Raw genomic sequence first — 14,657 nt, 5'->3', positions numbered from 1 at the left:
TAAGCGGGCTTTGTGCCTTTCAATCTTGCCATCCGAATTGTATTTAATTTTGTAAACCCATTTTGAACCAAAGGTCTTTTTTCCAATAGGTAGATTAATAACATCCCAAGTTTTGTTCAATTCTAAGGCAGCAATTTCATTATCCTTTGCAATACGCCAGTCTAAGCTTTTCACAGCTTGTGCATAAGTAGAAGGTTCAATGTGATGAAGTATAGAAATGGCAAAAGCAGCATGTTTAGGAGACAACTTAGCATGAGATAGGATATAATGTAATGGATATAGAGGAGTTGCTAGTGAATTACCTATAATCCTTGAGCTTGAGAGGGAAGTAGTGGGTGCAATGACTTGTTGACAAGAGTAGTCCTGGAGGTAAGCAGGAGATTTTTTTTGTCTTGTGGATTTGCGGGAAGGAATATTGGTTTTGGGTGGGTGAGAAGGAGGAGATGATGTATTTTTTTCAGTGAGGTCAGAATGGTTCATGGGAAGGGTGGGATTTGTTAAATCATGTTCTATGGGAATATGAGCAGGAAAGGGAGAGGTGGCTTGCTGAGGTGAGATATTTTCTGTTGAAGAGTCGATATGTGATGGTAGTTGTGGTGAAGTTGGTTCTGGTGTAGGGTCGATATGTGATGATAGGTGTGGTGAAGTTGGTTCTGGTGTAGGGTTGATATGTGATTGTGGTGGAGCTGAGGTGGATTCTGGTGTAGGATCTAAAGGCTGTGATAATGAATATGCTGAAGGAAGATCAAGGTGTAAGTGTGGGGAATGTGTGGTGGTATCGGTGTTGGGAGGTAGAAACTGAGATGTGGGAAAAGATTGTGAAGTGTGAGAGGTAGTTTTATAGGGAAAAATGTGTTCATAAAAAGTGACATCTCGGGAATAAAAAATGGATTGATTGAGTAAATCGAATAATTTGTATCCTTTGATGCCAAATGTATATCCAAGCATAATGCATTTTCTTGCTCTAGAGCCAAATTTATGTCTGTTGTGTTTTAGAGTGGATGCATAGCAAAGACAACCGGAAGTTCTCAAGTGTTGATAAGCTGGTTTGGTTTTAAAAAGCAGTTGGTATGGGCTATTGTTTTGTAAATTGGGTGATGGTGTTCTATTAATGAGATAGGTGGCAGTTAAAATGCAATCATTCCAAAAAGATAGAGGAACACCAGATTGGAATTTCAAGGCACGAGCAACATTCAAAATGTGTTGATGCTTTCGTTCTATAACCCCATTTTGTTGGGGACTTTCGACACAAGTTTTTTGGTGAACAATTCCTTTTTGCATAAAAAAATCAGTCATTGAGAATTCATTTCCATTATCGGAATGAAGGACCTTAAGTTTTGTTTAGAATTGTGTTTCAATTAATGAACAAAAAGATTGAAGTAGAGGTCGGGTTTGGGATTTGTTTGTCATTAAATAGACCCAAGTGGATCTAGTAAAATCATCAATGATTGTTAAAAAATATTTTGAGCCATCATATGCTATTTGGGAACAAGGTCCCCAAATGTCACAATGGATGAGATCAAATGGCTTTGAGGCACGGTTGTTACTTAAAGAAAAAGATAATCTGTGATGTTTTGATAAATGACATGTAGAGCATGGAACAATTGAGTTCATAGAAGGGAGAAGATGTAAATATTTGTTTAATAATGATAGACGTGAGTCAGACAAGTGTCCCAATCTACAATGCCATAAACTGTGAGAATGTTGTTGAGAGGTAATAGCAGCAGAAACATGTTGATTATTGAAAGGTAAATTGGATAAGATGGAGGATAATGTTGTGGGAGGCACTCCTGTCAACCGAAGATGGTAAAGACCATTGACAACCTCACCCTTCCCAATCGTGCTCCAAGAAGAAAGGTCCTGCACATAACACTCATTAGCAAAGAAAACAAAGCAAGAGTTGATGTCCTGAGCTAATTTTTTTGTTGAGATGAGATTGTATTTAAAGGATGGAATGCATAAAACATCTTTTAGAGTGAAGGCAGAATTAATTTTAACAATGCCCTTGTGAGTAACCTTGGTATGGTTACCATTTGGAAAGCTGACTTTAAAATCAACTATTGTGGGTGAGGAAGTATAAAAGGAGGTGCAGCAGATCATATGATCTATTGCACCGGTGTCAATTATCCAAGGAATGTAAGATGAGGATTTTGTATTAGAAACTAAGAAGCAGGAAGATATACCAGACATGCTTGAAGGAGAAGGGCAGATTGGAGATGGATCGATGGATTGAACTTGATTTGCTGCTGGTTGTGTAGCATGTGAATGGAGCAAGGCAATGATATGCTGATATTGTTCCTTAGTTAAACTTGTTTGAGACTTCTCATTGATCTGTTCTTGGGGTGAGAGACTCGTTTGGTTAATAGAGGGGTCAAACCCTTTGGATCGAGTGGCAAGCTTCTGGCCAGGAGGATAGCCATTCAATTTGTAGCACCTCTCTGCAGTGTGACCAACGAGATGAAAATGTGTACTTGTGGGTTTCTCAAGGTTTGGATTGGCCTTAAAGCACTTTTCCAGAGAATGACCTGAAACTTTGCAAAAAGTGCAAAACAATTTTTCTCTACGTTGGGAGTTAAAAGGTTTGGGAATATATCGGTTGGGTGACTATTGAGTTTTGGTAGCTAAGGCCAATGTGTCATGGAGATTGGGAAGGTTAGAGATCTGCTTACGTTTCTCTTCCTGTTGGACGAGAGCATAAACTTTACTCAAGGATGGCGTGGGTTTGAGAAGAATAATCTGAGCTTTGATGTTCCCAAATGAGTCATGGAGCCCCATGAGCAATGTCATCATTCAATCACGTTGTTGATTCTCAAGGATAGGTTTCAAAGCACCACATGAGCATAATGGAATGGACTCAAAATTAAGAAGTTCATCGAACAAACCTTTTAATTTTGAGAAGTAAAGACTGACCGAATCATCACCTTGTGTGAGATTGTGAATGGATTGTTTTAACTCATAGATGCGTGGCCCATTGTTTTGGGCAAAACGTTGCTCGAGTTCAAGCCATAAATTATGGGTAGTATCAACATAAACGACACTGTTTTTGATTTCAAGGGACATCGCATTCTGGAGCCAAGTTATAACCATGCCATTGCATTCAAGCCATGGTTCTAACAAGGCATCCATGGGGGAAGGTTTAAGAAAAGTACCATCAATGAATCCTAGTTTCTTCTTGATTCTCAGGGAACGATGCACAGTGCGTGCCCATGAGTGATAGTTTTCAGCAGTGAGGGGATGATTGGTGAGCAGAGTTGCTGGACCATCATTGTGGTTAAGAAAATAAGGACAAGAAGGATCTTTTGGATTGCAGTTGATTTTGGTGCTATTTTCAGTAGTCATTGAAAACAGAGAAAGGGAGTAAAAAAAATGGAGAAGACGATAAGGTTTCAGTAGGCTCTTGATACCATGTTGGCTTTGGTAACTTTAGTCATTTATGCAGAAGCAAGTAATGAAATGCAGAGAATGAGTCTGTTGCAAAATGGTGCGTAGCTTGTACTATTGCATTTCCTTTTTATAATGTATGGCACTACCTATTTATAGTAAGTACAAAGGAATAAAAGAATTATAAACCTAACTAATTTGTACAATCTATGTAAAACAGAATTACAACACATTTCGTTCTAGAAGCTTCTTTGTTGAGCTGGAGCATGGCTAAGGTGGCTTGCTGTGATGACTATGAGGTGGAGCTGCGGTGACTTGCTGTGTCAATTCTAACACATGCCCTAGCACCACCTAAATGCAGAGAGATTTTGATGTAGAAAACCAAGGGACGAAGTACTGTTGGACCCTTGGTTGTACTATTTTCTAATTGTCTGTTCACAGAAGATCAACCGATAATGCATATCCTAATTAATAAAGGTTAAATACTAATTAAATGATGCATATGATTTTGTTAAAAGTCAATTGATCGTTCTAGTTTGCTTGGTTTATACAGAGATCTAATTACAAAAATAAATTTATAAATGGATATAGTTCTTTAGGTTGTAAAACACCTTCTTTTATAAAGTAGATATAATGTATAATTACATCAAACCATATCATTCTATAAATTTCTATTTATAGAATATTTCTCTTTTTTCATTGATACTTTAATTTACATATTTTAAGGTTTGATAAAATCGTTTCTTTCTATTAACCTTCTGTTACTATAGAACTCAATTAACTATTAAGTTACGGATGTCACATATATGCCACACGCGTCTCGTATGAACTTAGTTTCTTAAAAAATATCATAAATGATATAAAAAATAAAAGGAGATAAATTTCATAAAATTTGAAATCTGAAAAAATATAAAAACCAAAAAAAAAAAAAAAAACCATGCTATTCATTATTGGGAGAGTAAACCCCCTCAAGCTACCGTCAGGGCCGGGTGTGGAAGATCTCTTCCACTCGATCCAACTTGACTAGGGGGAGATGTTCGGTTTGTAAGGCCTAGTTTATTATTGTGATGGCCGATTTTATGATCCGACTTGACAATGAATTGTTATGATTTTTGAGTGAATTTTCAATGAAGTTTGGAAAATTTTTTGCACTATTTTGACTCAAGAAGCGCCAAAACAGAAAGTTCACTCGACCTTAAGCTCGAGTGAAGATCAGATAGAAAGTTCGCTAGCTTGAGTCTTACTTGACAGTGGGCTCGAGCAAAGCCTAGACAGAAAATTCGCTCGAGAGTTGTTCGACTTGGCGCTCAAGCAAAAACTAGACAGAGATTGAGTTCGCTCGATATGTGCTTAGTAGTACTTCGCTCAAGCAAATGTCGTAGAAAAGTGGAAGTTAGGATTTTTGCAATGTAACCCTATAAATATGCTTATTTTGTATAGTATGGCCGTTTTGAACAATAAAATCCTCAACATAATAAAATCCTCTGCAACTCCATGGATGTAGATACGTTACCGAACTACGTAAATTTGTTTCGTGTGATTGATTGGTTGATTATTTCTTGTTTGCTTTTACTTTATTTTTTTCCTTTTTTTGCAGCAAGAGGGCCTCCCACTCTAATTTTTTTTTTTTTTTTAAATTGTAGTTTTAGAGGTTTTATTTATTTCACTTGTTTAAGGTTTAAGGTTTAGTTGATCTGTTTTTAGTGTTTTTTTTCCCCTTTTCTAACTAAGTCTTTACATTATTTTTAAAAATAACTTTTTTTTGCACATGGCATGTTATGTATCATCTTTTATTGTATGCATACGAATGATCAATAGAAAGAGCTAGGTGCAATCAAACTTGCACTTACAGGGATTAATTAGGCCCCATTTGGATGTTGAGATGGTCCCATCTCAACCCATCACATCTCATCTCAATATCCAATTAAAATATTATTCAAACACAAACACATTTTAGTTCTAAATTTTTAACTTTTTCATCTAATCAATACAACTTTTTCAAACTTTTAAACAAAATGTAAAAAATAATTCAAAAATCTCAAATCTCAAAATAAAAATAATATTAATAATATTATATATATATATATATTATAACAATGTTTTCATTTTATTTTTTTTTATTTAACTTTTTTTTTTCCTCTCATTTCCCAAAACTCCATAAAACATATTAACATAAACCATTTCACTATTATTTATGTATTATTTCAATACTATTAATAGATTTCTCATTTTATCACATGCTTCTCAACATTGGCCTAAAGGTACGTTTAGTTAAAAACTAAGTGACCAATTTGACTTTTAAGAAAATAACAAGAGCTAATTTTAGCATCTGCCCCATTTACTTTTAGTTTGAAACAAAGAAATAGGAGCTTTCTCTTTTTTTTTTTTCGTTAAGAGAACTACTAGGGGTATACATAATTTTTATACAGATGAGTTTACAAATCGACCTGATTTCTTGTCATGCATTAGATTTAGTTATATTAAAATGTATTTTATAATCTGAAACATCATATCAAGTCACAATTTATAATTTTTTTTAAAAGACTGATAAATGAAGCATTTTTCTTTAAAAAATATTTTTACATGGAAGGAGTGCAATATAAGAACGTTAGGGCCGAGAGTGGTCATGAGTCCGCCCACTCTAGTTGTTTTTGTTATGTTCATCATGGTTTGAAGCATTTTCACCTTAATTATTTTTACAAATTATCTCATCTCATCTCATCTTATTTAATTATTATATATCTATATTTAAAATTCTTATGTAAAATATAATAAATCATTCAATTTTTTCAAATCTCAAAACAAAAATAATATTCTAACAATATTTTATTTTATTTTCATCTCATTTTATCTTATTTCATCTTTATAACTAAATAAGAACTAAATTCCCTAGACACGAATATTGCTGATAAATAAAGCAGCAGCTATAGAATCAAATTCTAATGTGGGGCACTCGAAGAATAAAGCAAAATAATTATTGGCTAGCTGTGAGAATGCTATCAAGAAAGGAATAAAGCGTAAGCATTATTCGATCTGTTTTATAGGAAATTGAGAAGGATATAAATGATTAAGTTAGATCTAGTTGTTAATTTAATTTTTTTGAAACAAGTGGTCTGATTTAACTTGATATCCCAATAGAAGACTTGAATTTGAATCCTGACTTTATAATATTTATCATTAATTAAATATTCTACTTGTTAGGCCCGCTTATTAAGAGAAATACAATCCACATGCTAAGGATATAAATAATTAGATTTATAATTTCTTGTTAACTTAAATTTTTGGGATACAACTTGGTATCTCATCCGTTGGACTCACTCATTGAAGAAAAGTTTAGTCTACACATAAAGGGGGAGTCATGTTAAGGCCTTGTTTGTGTAATAAGGTGTAATTAGTAAATGGGCGTTCCATAGTGGGCACCACTTCTCCTTCCCCTTTCTCATTCCTTTAGTTAGGGGTTATGAAGTGGGTATTAAGCTACTTCATAGGCCTTAACTAATCCTATAGACTTTGGCACAAATAGATCTCTTTCTCAAATGTGTTGGTTTTCTCTAGTCTTGACATTTAGGCTATAGAACGTGTGGGTGTTATTCTGGCTTTTTACCACGTAGCACATCCACTATTGAGAAAGATGATTTCAGATGAACAACACTTGTGGAAAAGTCTGTTGAACAACTGTATCCCATCAATGATTAGTCGCTTGAGGTAAATGCTTCTGCTATACTGTGATCTAACTTTTCTAATACAATGTATTCTTAGTATTCTCAGATATTTTATTCTCAAATATCAGTCAAATACAAAATAATTTTCAATTTTAAACTTTTAACTTTTTTATTTAATCATTACCTAATCATTACAAATTTTTTAAATTTTCAAACTAGACACAAAAAGCTATACAACTTTTTTAAATTTGAAAACAAAAATAATTTTAAAAAATTATATTTAAACAATTTTTTAATATTTGTATTTAACTTTTTCTTTTTAATTTCTCAAAATCTAATAAAATATCTTAATTTATTCAATTTTACAATATTTATAAATCATTTTACTACTATTAACAGAATTCTGAAATATTTTAAGTATGGAGCCCTTGGAACTCAAGATCAGAGAGAGAGATCAGAGCACTCATGCACTGAAACACTCGGCTGGTTATATCAATATATATATATAAATTTACAAGCAGTACCCATTAATGAGTTCATAACTAAGAAACATCACTGATCGAATTACTAAGATGTGAGAAACACAAATTGAATCAGAGAACGTTTTTACGATCCTCCGAATCTAAAATAAATAATATCATGCTTTTTACATTTTATGTTCAATGAACATCACATGACCTTATAATTAACAAGCTGTACGTACGGCATAATCAGTAACATGCAGCAAAATTCAATTGTCTCCTGCAAGATCGAGCTGCAATATCACATGATGATGGTATGGGCTTTGCTAGATACAAGCGAGTTCGTGCACCATATCACGTACCAATAATTTTTTTTATTCCACCACTACTAGCGCCTCTTCCTATTTTTATTTTCAATATGGTGCACCAACGTTTCCATGAGCCAGAAACTTTCTGTTCCCAAAATCAGAATTTTGTTTGATCAGTGCTGAATGCACAATTAATGATTAATTAACTAAAAAAATATAAAAAAACATCTTTATTTAAATAAATAAATTAAAAAATTCATTGTAATTGTTTCCAAAATTTTCATATAATGAAATCGTTTCATCACTAATCAGCTTATTAAAAAAATATTTTTCAATACGATTTTAGTCACGGCCTGGCCGGTGCATGCATTAATGGTAGAATAATTAAATTATTAGCTTTTATATATTATACATGATTACTAGCTAGCTAGGGAATTTTCATGCTAGATTCCTGTGGGTGTAATTGCACCCACCGTACACCTCCGAGCATGTTGGGAACGAACCAACTCAAAATGATCAAGACATTTTATAAATTTTTATTTTTATTCTTTCTTGAATATACAACTTTGAGATTTCAGTAGTACTGTTTGTGAAGTGTTAGTATTAATTGGGCATCACTAGAAAATTGAATGAATAAAATATCTTAAATATAAATAAACTATAAATTAGATCTGTGCAATATACCATGCATTTTGAGGATTCGTAACTATTTATGAAGTGTTGTTGGGTAGCACTAGAATGAAGAAATAACATTTAATGGATAAAATACCAAAAATATAATTAAGTAAATAAGTAATTAGATATTTAAAACATACCATTTTGAGAATTTGGAACTATTTGTGAATTATTGTTTGGTTCTAGTAGAATGAAAGAATAACATTAAATAAATATATATATATATATATATATATTTTAATGTAAGCTGTTGAAGAGTTGGAGTGAATAGTTGATTATTCCTTGAGCTCAAGGTTTTAGTCACCATTTCTTTACGTTGAATTTAGACCAGTGAGATCCTGTGTAGCCACGACGATCCAAAATAGAACTGTGGATCATTTTCATTTCACTCGTGTGTTTAAAAGATATTTAGACTGAATCTGATTTTCTTTCTCCTTCTAAGTGGAGAAAGGAAGTTATAAAAAGCTCTTAATCATCTTGATGAGGGCTGAAATTGCTCAAGCCTTCTGACGTTAATGCTCGACCTCTGCAAAATAATAATAATAATAATGAAAAAAAAAAAGGCAGGAAAGATGGAAATTTTATAAATCATAAGAGAAAGCAGAAACAAACAGCCCAACTAAGAAATAGTATCGATATTCAATGTTTAACATTATAATACCCATTTTAAGGGAGATAGTGATGATGCTATTATTGACATTCTTCGTTGAATAATATCCACAACCGTTCCTTCTGCAGCAGCTGTCAATGACTCAAAACCACTTCTGAAATCGCTGTCTGATCCACCACTGGCTCTGAAGATGCTGATTTATAATATGGAACACCGGCAGCAAATGCTGACATTAATGTCTACTCCAATCTTTCCTGAGCATTGATTGGGGTTCAAAGTTCAAACCAATTTAAAACCGACATCATTTTCACATATTTCTGTTTTCTTTTTCTTAGAAGAAATAGAAAGATTCACAAAACACTGACTTTAGTATCATTAATTATTAAACTTTGGGATATTAGCTTAGCTAGATTGGATACCAGGCTACAGCAACTGTACTATGTACACCTAAAGGGTCTCATTTCTCTAATTCCTTCATTAATTAGAACTATTGCAATATATAACCACCTCCTAATTCCTTCACTCTCAAAACGAATGATAAGACATGATTGGTAAGAGTGAAAACCAAAGATGAAGATAGAAAAAGGAAGAGGCATAGTAGCAAATTACAACCTCAGAAAACAAAGGAAGATGGTTGCATAGCAAAGAATTTGTGCACAAGTAATCAACATCTCTCTAATACCATGTTATCAGATGAAAATAGTTCTATCACCAAATATATATAATTAAAGATATTACTGTAAGTTAATTAGAACTCAGTCCTGACGTACCATTCTTCTTTTCGTTGGACGTTGGTGGTTGAATGACGACGGCCAGATTCACGGTCGGCGGCACCTCTGCATATTAATGGAACTTATTTTCTAGCTTGAGACATTTGAACACAACCGCTGATCTTTAAATATATATATATATATATATATATATATATAAATAAATAAATAGAACTCTGGAATGTTTATCTACGCAGCATTAAGAGAACATACCTCCAATTTTATCAATAGGGACCCTTCGGGTATATTCTTTAATTCTGGAGAGTCGAGAGAATTTGAGGTTGCGTACTTGTTGTCATTCTTGTCTGTAGAATTTTCTCGTCCAAGAAAGTTATTCTGGCGCTGCTCTTTCAACGGATGATGATCTGCATGTCCGATAATTTGCACATGGTCATATTTCTTTTGTTGGAAAGTGTACTAATTTGTTGGGAAAAGAACTAAAATTAAAGGACTAGAAATTATTGGCTACCTTTTATGTTTACTATTTATTTAGTTAATTTCTTGTCCACGAAATTAACAAAAGAAATCTTGATTATGTTCTTCAGAATATTCGAAATACAACAACACAAAAAATGAGTGTAGTGCTGCTTTCTGCCCTCCGCCCGTTAATATTCTTTGGTGACTCTTTTGACACAACATCTGCGCGCATATATCATGTCAAGCAAATAATTAACAGTTTAATTTCTATACGTGTATGTATTTTGTTGGGAAAATAAAGTTTCATGCAGTGCAGTTCTTCTATACCCATAACAGGGTGCGGGTTCGTACCTAATTAAATGGCTAAATTAAGGAAAATAGAAATAAATCTTAAGTTCGATCAAGTATATTAATAAATACCCATACCTTTTCTCTTCTGATCATCTTCCTCCTGCCTGAGAGCACCGGCCTTTGGCTTCTGCTCTTGATCCGGAAACGTCGGTGAACTTGCTGCATGTATTGGAGTTCTGTTTGTGCTCATCTTTGTAGTTGTGGGGACGGGATCTCTGTCTCTTGTTTCTCTTTCCATGTTGTCCCCTCCAAGAACAGTACTAGTACCCTTAATGCGTTGCTGATCTTCCGGTGGATGAATAGGGTTATACGTAGTAACGCTGCCGTCTTTGCCTTTAATTTCGCCACTAATGTTGTCTTCCCGTCCCCCGACACCCTTTTTGATGTGCTGCTCTGTATCGAGAAGTTGACTCCTATTCATTCTAATAATTTGTGTCAAGAATGAAGGAAGTTATTTTTCCTCAATTTAATTAGGGAGTATTTTTAGCTGGAAGAAGGTGCTGCGTGATGAGCATTACAGGTTAGAATAGGTTTACGCATTCTGTAAGTTTTCGCTAGGTTCTTCAAACTAGATCAAGGGATCATTTATAACTTTGTTTAAGATTCTCCACTAACTTTGCAAGAACGAAAAGAACCACCTTCGAAGAAGTTGTTGGTCTAGTCAAGAACCACTTTGAATATATTAATAAAGCCGAATCACTTTGAAGAATAAAGGGAAGGGATGAAGCTGCCTAACCTAATTCTGAATACATTTTTTGTATTATACATAAACCACTAAGAATGCTCTAAATTAAGCATTTTTCTTTAAAAATTATTTTTACCTTGAAGGAGTACAATATAAGAATGTTAGAGGCGAGAGTCATGATGAGTTGGCCCACTCCAGTTGTTTTTGTAGCGATTTACTCCTCGCCTCGTTTGTTTTATAAATTTCGTTTTATCTAATTATTATAATTTTTTTAAATTCTTATATAAAATATAATAAACAATTTAAAATTTTAAAATTTTAAAATAAAAATAATATTATAATAATATTTTATTCAACTGTTATCTCATTTCACGTATAACCAAACTAGGTATAAGATTCCCTAGACCCCAATATTGCTGATAAATAAAGCAGCAGATAATCAAATTCTAATTTGGGGCACTCGAAGAATAAAGCAAACTAATTATTGGCTAGGTATGAGAATGCTATCAAGAAAGGAATAAAGCGTAAGCATTATTTTGCTCTGATCAAGATGAAAGCCTTCCATTGCAATAGCAATAACAATAACTTTCTTCTTCTTCTTCTTCTTAATTTGATCTGTTTTATAGGAAATTTTTAAGGATATAAATGATCGATTAAGTTAGATCTAGTTATCAATTTAAATTTTTTTAAAATAAATAGTGATTTAACTTGGTATCACAGTAGAAGACTTGAATTTGAATCCTAACTATACAATCTTTATAATTAATTAAATATTCTACTTGTTAGGCCTGCTTATTAAGGAGAGTGCAACCTAAATGCTAATGATATAAATAATTAGATCTATAATTTCTCGTTAACTTAAATTTTTGGGACATATAGTGATTTAATATGATATTTTAGGCGTTAGACTCACTCATTGAAGAGAAGTTTAGTCTACACGTAAAGGGGGAGTAATGTTAAGGCCTTCTTTGTGTAACTAGGTGTAATTAATAAAAGGGCACCCCATAGGGGCATGTACACCCCTTCCTCTTCCCTTGGCTAGGGGTTATGAAGTGGGTATTAATACACTTCATGGTCCTTGATGGATGGCTTTAACTAATTCTATAGACTTTGGCACAAAAAGAATCCCTTTCCCAAATGTGTTGGTTCTCTTTAGTTTTGACATTTAGGCTATGGAATGAGTGGATGTTGCTCTGGCTTTTGACAACATAGCATACCACACTACTGATGAGGATAATTTCGGATGAACAACACCCATGGAAAAGGCCGTCGAACAACTATACCCAATCAATGATTATCCTCTCAAGCTAAACGTTTGATTTATTGTACTTTGATCTAGTTTTTCTAACACAATATATTTTAGGTATTTTCAGATATTTCATTTCTAAACATCACTCAAATATAAAATAATTTTCAATTTCAAATTTTTAAAATTTTCATTTAATTATTACCTAATCATTACAACTTTTCAATTTTTTAAATAAAACACAAAAAATAATACAAATTCTTCAAATTTAAAAATAAAAATAATTTAAAAAAATTATATTAAACAATTTTTAACTCTATAATATTTATATTCAAAATTTTCTCTCTAATTTCTCAAAATCCAATGAAACAGATTAATTCATCCTATTTTACTAATATTCACAAACTATTTTACTGTTACTAAAAGAACTCTGAAGTATATTTTAACTCTGAAGTATATTTTAAGTGTTGAGTCCTTGGGACTCTCTCTCTCGAGAGAGAGAGAGATCAGGGCGCTCACCTTTTGCTTTATGTATGGAAATTAATGCTTTTCATCATATGACAAACAGATAAAGCAATATTCAGATAAATTCAGTTGAAAGAACAAGAAGCTATCAGAGTTTAATTTACACACCGAAACACTGCTGGTAAGATCAATATACATAAATTTACAATTAGCAGTACCCATTAAGTTCATAACTAAGAAACATCACTGATCAAATTACATATAAGATGTGAGAAACACAAACTGAATCAGAGAACGTTTTACGATCCTCCAAATCTAAAAATATAAATAATATCATGCTTTTTACATTTTATGTTCAATGAACATCACATGACCTTATGATTAACAAGTACGGCATAATCAGTAACAGCAAAATTCAATTGTCTCCTGCGTGCAAGAACTGCTCATCACATGCTCCAGTAGTACCATGACTAGCTCTTCTTATTTTTAATTACAATATGTGAACCAACGTTTCCACAAACTTTAAATAATCCTTCACCTTTGCCACCAAGAAGATACATTAGAATCCTAGGAGCTCCTGGTTATTTGCAGTATTACTATTGTAATTCCTCTACTACACACTCTGAATTAGTTTCTCCAACAGGTTCTATCTCTCATTCTCTCCTTTCTTCAATCAAATATGATATCTCCAATTTTGTTTCTTCTAATCAATTGTCTTCTGGTCATAAATCATTGCTTTTGCTATTTCTGCTGATATTAAACCTAAGTTCTATAATCAAGCAGTCAAACACTCTCATTGGAGAGATGCTATGGCTGTTGAGATTGCTGTTTTAGAACTTAATAATACCTGGACTGTTATCAATCTACCTCCCGATAAACAACCCATAGGCTATAAATAGGTTTATAAGATCAAGTATCGTTCTGATGGTTTTGTGGAGAGGTACAAAGTAGGACTTGTGGTAAAAGGGTATACTCAAACATAAGGTTTAGACTATTCTGAAACTTTTTCCCATGTTGCCAAAATGACTACTGTCAGAACTTTGTTAGCAATTGCTGTTATTAAAAATTGGCATCTTATTCAATTTGATGTCAACAATGCTTTTTTGCATGGTGATCTTTTGGAGGAAATATACATGAAGTTACCTCTTGGTTTTCATATCAAATGGGGTCACAAGTGTGCAAGCTAAATAAGTCCCTTATGGCCTCAAATAAGCCTCTCGACAGAGGTTCTCTAAATTTTCTACTACTCTTTTTGATTTGGGGTTTTTGCAGTCCAGATCTAATTATTCATGGTTTGGGTATCAAGAGTACTTCTTGTATTCTTAGAATACTCCACTATTATTTATTACATTATTATTACTTATCTCCTACTTTTTACTATTATTCATTACTTTTCACTACTATTCAATATTCTATTATTACTTTTTCATTACTATTCACAACTCTTCTCAAAACTTCTCAAAACTTCTCACTACCCAAACTTAAGTCCACTGGCCATTCTTTTATTGCTCTACTAGTCTATGTTGATGATATTTTGATAGCTAGTAGTGATTTGAAAGTTGTAAATTTTTTGAAATCCTTACTTGATGCTAAATTCAAGCTCAAGGATCTTGATTCCCTCAAATA

General features: G+C 33.0%; 1 long non-coding RNA gene across 2 annotated transcripts; it reads right to left on the bottom strand.

Annotated features, from left to right (window-relative positions):
• Positions 1-9,049: 9,049 nt before the first annotated feature.
• LOC121251121 lies at positions 9,050-10,266 on the bottom strand. Of its 2 annotated transcripts, none has more exons than XR_005937923.1 (3): positions 10,081-10,266; positions 9,868-9,957; positions 9,050-9,351 (listed from the first exon to the last, which is right to left on the bottom strand). It is a non-coding gene; the product is annotated as an uncharacterized LOC121251121 (long non-coding RNA). The 2 variants fall into 2 exon arrangements; XR_005937922.1 differs by having other exon boundaries at positions 9,868-9,933; positions 10,081-10,254.
• Between the last annotated feature and the right edge of the window lie 4,391 nt (positions 10,267-14,657).

Source organism: Juglans microcarpa x Juglans regia, chromosome 2D (assembly GCF_004785595.1).
Source record: "Juglans microcarpa x Juglans regia isolate MS1-56 chromosome 2D, Jm3101_v1.0, whole genome shotgun sequence".
NCBI lineage: Eukaryota > Viridiplantae > Streptophyta > Magnoliopsida > Fagales > Juglandaceae > Juglans > Juglans microcarpa x Juglans regia.
This window is presented reverse-complemented; position numbering and strand designations above follow the sequence as displayed.